Source organism: Cynoglossus semilaevis, chromosome Z (assembly GCF_000523025.1).
Source record: "Cynoglossus semilaevis isolate Cse_v1.0 chromosome Z, Cse_v1.0, whole genome shotgun sequence".
NCBI lineage: Eukaryota > Metazoa > Chordata > Actinopteri > Pleuronectiformes > Cynoglossidae > Cynoglossus > Cynoglossus semilaevis.
In genome coordinates this window covers 20249882-20257317 of record NC_024328.1, presented here as the reverse complement: position 1 = coordinate 20257317, position 7436 = coordinate 20249882, and positions in this window count along the sequence as shown.

Below are 7436 nucleotides of genomic sequence, written 5' to 3'. Positions count from 1 at the left end.
CATTTAAAAGCCGTGGTCAAGCAAAGGTGAATGAAACCATGAAAAGCGAGAACCTTGTTTGACATGAGTGAGTTCATCAAGTGGATACTCATCAGGTGGTTAATGCACCAGAAAAGTTTGTTTTTGTGGAGGTGAAGATGACGGGCTTGTTCTCTCTTGAAAAACATCTGTATCTAAGATTCCCAAATTAACATCTAGGCTACACTAACTATTTACCCTTGTGAAGTCAGATTACATTTTAAACGGTGTACTTACACTTTCTGTAACCAGATACTGCATTTGTGTTGGTCTGAAGTACAAACAGTATTTGTGTATTGAGTGCTTCCAGGACTGTCTTTGATTCAGGGCGCACAAGTTCACAAGCACACACATGGACGTGCTGCTCAAACGGCATGATAAATGAAGGCAGGCCCTGTGTCATTAATCTTGCTGCAAACCAAAGGCAGCCACTATTTGTTCTGCATGGATACAAAGGGTTTTTCTGTTAAGTAAGGGTCAAACACTGGCATACAAATTCCCTGTTGCTCTGTTAAAGTAGCTGATGACACAATAGATTAGAGCTAACCATACAATATGCCTTTGCAATATGAACACCCTGACACATTTTCGGCAATGTGTGTAGTTAACAGGTTTGTTTTACATAATCTTTTCTGTACAAAGGTGCAGAAACAAAGGTTGCAGGAACAGAACGGTCAAACTGTTTTCAATCTGGACCCTGCATTAATTTATTAGCATTTTGCCAAGACAAATTCATTTAAGCCGTATGAGCAATTTATGAGCACATTTTTTTTGTGGGAAAGAAGTACCGTATTTTACGGACTATACTCTCTCCGGAATATAGTTTCAGTTTTAGCCTTGCATATTGCTTTAGTTTTGCCTTTAAATTTTTGCCGCAAACCAAAATAAGCATTGTAGTACAGCATCTGGGCTGCAAGCTGGCTATCACGAGCTGAGCACATGAGAGACAGCTTTCCTTTTCTTTACTGCAGTGATTCCCAACCTCTGTGCCAAGGCTTGCGAGTGTGCTGTAAGAGATCATTAGGTGTGCCATGGAAAATTGAAGTAATTGCTCTGAAAACAATTTTTCATTTAATGCAAATAATTTGTCTTTGTGTTGACGGGTGGAACAATTTCCGCTAGGTGGCAGCAGATGGTTACAAAAAAGTAAAAAAGATAAGAGTCATTGAAGAAGGTCTTTTTGAGGGACTTTCAAATCCTGCAAGTAAATCAGCAATGTTTTCAACTAAACATGCACAGGTTTCAGTAAAATTTGGGTAGATTTAAACTAGAAGACGACTATATTTTATTAAATATGTTTTAGTTTAGTAAAAGAGGATGAAGAGTGGAAAGTCAGTTGGTCCTGACATACCAGGGGAAGTATGGGAGTGCTTAGGAGAAGTGGCGGTAGATTTCATCACTGGGTTGTTTAACAGAATTTTAGAGACTGACAAGATGCCTGATGAGTGGAGGAAAATCAAATATGCAAATCACAAAAACGATTTCCATACCGGTTCGGTCGAGGCCCGGGTTAACAACGACCACCAACAGTGCTGTTGACCTAGAGGGTATTGGAGGAAATTGGACTACTGTTGGTCGAAGACAAAGAAGAAGAGGAGGACGATTGATTCGGACAAAAAGAGAAAAAAGAAAGGATGGAAGTGTTGGTCTGAAGTTTGGAATGTAGGTACAATTACAGGGAAAAGTAAAGAACCAGCTGATATTATGGAGAGAAGAAGAGTAGACATTTTGCGTGCAGGAGACCAGGTGGAAAGGTAGCAAGGCTAGAAACATTGGAGGAGGCTACAAACTGTTTTATCATGGTTCAGATTGGAAGAGAACTGAAGAAGGGGTGATCCTAAAGGAAGAATATGCAAGAAATGTGGTGGAGGTGAATCGAGAGTCAGACAGGTTGATGTGTGTGAAGGTAAAAATAGAAGGAGTGATGAGTGATGACAGGTGGGCTGTGAGTTGGAAGAAAAGAAGAAGTTCTGGAATGAGCTGGATTGGGTGATAGAGGGCATCCCCACTGGAGAGAGTGGTGATTGGAGCAGACTTTAATGGTCATGTAGGGGAAGGGAACAGAGATGATGAGAAAGTGATGGGCAGGTTTGGCATTAGGGATAGAAACATGGAAGGACAGGCAGTTGTAAATTTTGCAAAGAGAATGGAAATGGCTGTGGTAAACACCTATTTCAAAAAGAAAGGAAAGGGCTAAGTCTGTCCTCTGGGTAGAAAAAAGAGGACAATACTTGACATGGTCTATGGATGTACTGTACTTTTGCACTAACAAATATATTCATCATTTTATCAGGAAGCTATATTTTATCTCAATGCCGTTGTGACAAGCTCCCTCTTCTTTATTGGGCAGTTTAAAAGTCTCCATAAGGTGATGTACCTATTAAAGAGGTAAGTCATTTATTTTGATGTAGCTAACTCACCGTTATTATTGTACATATTTCTATATTATCTGTTACAGATAAAGTTCCCAGCAGAGAGTGTTTGGCTGTGTCTTGTGAATGTTACTGCACATTGGATTCTTGTGGTCTGTTTCCAAAATATTTAATTTCTGATGACTCAGTACTTTGACAGATTTTCTCTTTTGTTATGTGGACATATTTAAAAATGAAGTCTCTGCTTCAACAAATTAAGCAGGCTGTGCGAGACTCTGTAGCGTAACCATTAAGCATAGTAAAGGAACTCCTTATTCAGCCTGTTTATTGATATGATATATGAAATTACTTTACTTGTGAACATGGCAGAAAAGTTCCTCACTGTAATTGACCCAATGGGAAATGAGGATCCCTACAACAGGAAGATTCTGAGGAACTGGCAGTCATATATAGAATAATTTGCACAGATATATATTTTCAAGAGAGGAAAACAAAAGTTTTAAAACAATAATTTTAATGCTGTAATAGAAACTTCCTAACGAACAGGTTAAGGGAGGAATCCCAATATGTGTGGACAGAGCACACCATGGTCTACAACACACAGATGGATTTCAGCAGTTGTGGGGTTCTAATGTTGAAGGTACTATTTCTACAGGTTTATGTTTATGTACTTTGAAGATTAAGCTAATAGTATTTAATTAATTAATTAATTAAAAAAGATTATGTATCTAGAAGAACATGTGTTATTATGTAGATAATGTACCAAATCAAGCACATAATTATATTCATATTTCATTTACAGTATGCCAAAGAATTCCTTCTGAGTGGAAACATATCTGATGTGCAGACAACTCCAGAAGCTGTCATTGAACAAAGGATGGACATAGCCTGTATCTTACTGGAAAATAGCTTAAAAAAACCTCATGTAAAATAAACCCAAATATTCTGTACTATATATTATGATCCTTTCTGTTACTATTTATAAAAATAAAAATAATAAAAAACAGTTTGCTGAAAAATCCTAGATTGAGCGTGATTATTTTCTCTTTTATGTGCTGCATTGGCATTTTTACATTCCCTCTGGTTTCAGATGTAAATGTAAAGAACAAAAATAATTTTCTGCTATCGGCCGATGTACGCATGCGCAATTAACTCGGGTAGCAAGAAAAATATAGGTAGGAGAAAACTTCAGAACACCGCAGTGGCCAAATGGTGCAGAAAACAGCACATCTGGTAATGGGTTAACCCGTTAACAGTGCTAACAACACATATCGTAGTAGCCTACGTCACCTCCCAAGCATTTACCATGACATCACTCAGACAGAGGAGAATGAGTAAGATTTTGGAGGCAGGCAACCCTATGTTTACACATGAAGGAATTAACATGGCCGGTCAGATGGGCAGAGGAGAACCACACACATCAGGCAAAAGTGGAAGTTGAGTAGAGTAGAGTAGGGCTTTATTCATCCCCCTTGGGGGAAACATACAAGTTGAGATGAAAGTTCAATCCGACTTACAAACAGAACCAATCCCTCAAGCTGAGGATTTTTTTACAGATGGTTGTTACTTCAGAAAACCTAATAATGAATCACAGAGGTAACACTACCCAAATTACTGCCTGGAACTATCCATCGACAATACAAAAACACAACTTAGAGTCTGCGGGTGTTGGGAAGCACAATGCGATGCTGTACAGATTTGGGTTACACAACCATACTCTAACTGATTGTTGCTGAGCATGTTCTTATTGAGTTAAACAGAGTTATACGTCATTGTTGGCTCCCAGTGTGCTTCAGTTATGTGCCATCATGTGTGATGCGTTGTGTGGTTTGGCTATATAAAATTGGTTCGAGGTCAGTAAGCGCAACCAGAAGTAATACATAATGCGCACTGGGTTATCAGGCACACTGAGAAAATTTAAGGATTTTAAGTGTGCCTTATAGTTCAGAAAATACGGTAATTATTTTAGGATACTGTTTATCATCCTGGTTATTCATTTATGAGACCATGTGACATGTGATCTCATTTATTGTGTTTGAGCCATGTAATTAGATTGAAAGGAAACTTTGTACCAGAGTGACAGTCAGGCCTTCAGGAAAATTATACAGATTTTTTTAACCGAGGAACCTGTTAAAAATAGACTTAGGCTTAAGGTGAACCAGTATTTCAGAAAAGTATTTCAGAAATTGAATTCTGCTCCAACATCTGCGAACTACACAATCTTTAGTTCATAAAAATGAGCTAAGCTTGCAGCAAAAAGTTCGTTGCAAAAAATCCTGCCCATTTTTTATAAGGAGGCATTTTATATAGAACTGTCTTCAGTGTGCAATAAGATTTTGGTGCCCAAGAGGTGGCATGGTCAACACGTGACCGGACTACGCCAATAGGGTAGCAGCTTTTGGTAAACAGAAAAGCAGGATGGCTGAATGCAGAGTTTCATCTAGCAGTACTGAAGAAGAGTAAAACTCACCAAAAATTAGTAAAAGATACCAAACTCCTCAGGACATAACCAGTGCTATATGCACATAGCCTCTGTGAAGCACAAAATAATTCAGGATTTCACACTCGCACAGTGGAATACGTACAAGAAATGGCTCGGGTTGAGAGGTGAGTGCCGATACGTAGCTGAACACTACAAACACTGCCTGGATTTGGAGTTTGAAAGCATTCCCGAGAACGCTGCTTTCCATCCCACATGCTCAGAGTTTTATTGACAAGACTGCAGTTGCAAAAGTGAAATGGTGTCTTGAGCATTAGAGAGAGAGAGGAGAGGAAGACCGCTCAAGAAGTGTGGCCATCCCATCAACATCGAGCAGGACTGACAAAGAAACTTAGACCCAAGTCAGGCCTGCCCATCATGAGCTCTGGCGCAATCCTTCCAGACATGTGCATGATATGCAACAAAAAGGACAAATAAATTGTAATGCAGACCTTATAGGAGTGGGCAAAAATCTCAGCTTGTACATAACACATAGGGATCAATGTCACAGTGTGACTAATGGTGTACAATCTGTTCATGACCTGCAGTAAGTCTGCAGACAAATTTACCTGTGAAATAAAATGTATATATATTTTCACAGGGACGGGCAACAGGACATGCATTATGCCCAATCTGACATTACCAAGGTGTCATCAGCTCTCGGAACCAGTGTGGGTTCAGCCTTGATTGGCACGTACATTATCTGGGTGTGACTCCACAAGTGCCTTTTATGGTAAAGGCAAACGCAAGGCATTTTCTGTAGCATGTGAGAAAGAAGAGCAACTTAAGGCTTTTGTAGGTACTACCACAGTCCTTTTAAGGACTCTAACTCCCATAATTTTGTAGAGGGTTGGAAATTATAGAGAAATGTGGAGTAGCACAGATTGAATAAAAGCACAGGCACCCCTATTTTATTTTTTTATTTATTATGGTTCATTTCCTTTAATGCACGTAGCCATCCATTGGTGTTGATATCAACACATTGCTATGACATGCTAGGCCACTAGGTGGCGCATCACACTGGCGGTAGAACGTAGGTAACGTCGGTACTTCCGTGTACTTCCTTTATTTCTACTGCAAGTCGGTAAATACATAGTCAATACGGTGTAAAAACAATATGTTAAGAGTTATGTATATGAAGTATGTAAATAACTGAGGACTAACGAGTTAAGGTGACCAGTTATTGAGGGAAAGTTGATTCTAAGCGCGAGTGTAAAATCGATGGTAAGCGGCTAATGCTAAGCGGACCCTTGCAAGTGAAGAAAGATGAGGTATGTTGATGTTTATTTTGGAACATGTTTTATTGTAGATGTAATTTTCTTTTTTTTATTATCTCTTTTCATAAGTTTTATCTGTACAATAAATTGATCCTTATAATACAATTATTTTCTAAACCAGGGAAAAGCTATTCCTAAGTGGCAGCTCAGTATAATTGAACTCTGCGGGAAGAAGTGCTTCATAAAGGATGATTGATTAGATTAATGATTGGTTTAGGGGAACAATAGCAAATAGTTATAGTAAAAATAGTTACTTCGTTGAAACCAAGATTGATTTGCTGTTTTTTATGACTACAATACAATGTTGTATTATTGTACATATTTTTCCTTTAGGATCACATTTCTTACATATTCTTTCTTTAGGATCATCCATTAATTTTCTAATGTTTTGTATTGTTTTATATATTGTACATATTGTATTGTAAGAATGTTTTTTTTTATGGTTGATCAGTGTTATGTTTAGTTAGGAGCGAATAAATGAACCAATGAATAAAACAAGTCTATTTGCCTCATTGTTCTTTGTGTAGGCAGCTATGTATACAGCACTTTAGAATCCACTTGGCCCACTTTAGAAGACTTTTGTGAGAATTCCTCTCTATCGGTAATGTTAAGTAAAGCCAGGTTGCCGAAGTGTTGACATCAATCAGCTACTCGATCACGTGACGAACTGTGCCACTGCTCGTGAATCAAAATCGTATTATGCCCTGAAGAAACTAGTTTGGCATAAAATTCCTCGCCATAAAAAATGGGCAGGATTTTTTGCAACAAACGTTTTGCTGTAAGTTTAATGTAACTCGTTCTTTTTTATGAAGTTGAGATAGTGTAGTCGGAGCGAGATGAAAATATGGTTCACTTAATAGCCTAACTGGATCAAATTCGTTTTTATTTGTCTGGTTGATGTGTGCATTGTGAAAGATTCTTGCTGTGCGAGGTGTCTTCAGGCAAAGAGTGGAAGTAGCAGGTAGATGGTCGATTTGTTTTAATAACAAACGTCAAACAAAACAGGTCCAACAACAAAGCAAAATAAACGACTGGAGAAGTATTCAAGGAAATCTCGTACAACAGTAGTTAATACGCAAATCCTGTCAAGAATAACTTCTGACTTCTCAAGACTTCTCAAGAATAACTTCTAAAGTATCGTTAGTTGTTTATGCTTATATACCTGTATGGGGGAGTGGTTTTCGACTTCCCGGGTGTGTGTTTAAATCTTGTAGGCCAATGGAAGAGAGAGGCTAGGCCTCTTGTGGCCAATCATATTATTGTTCTTGTTATCATGTGATGCCTGCAGTC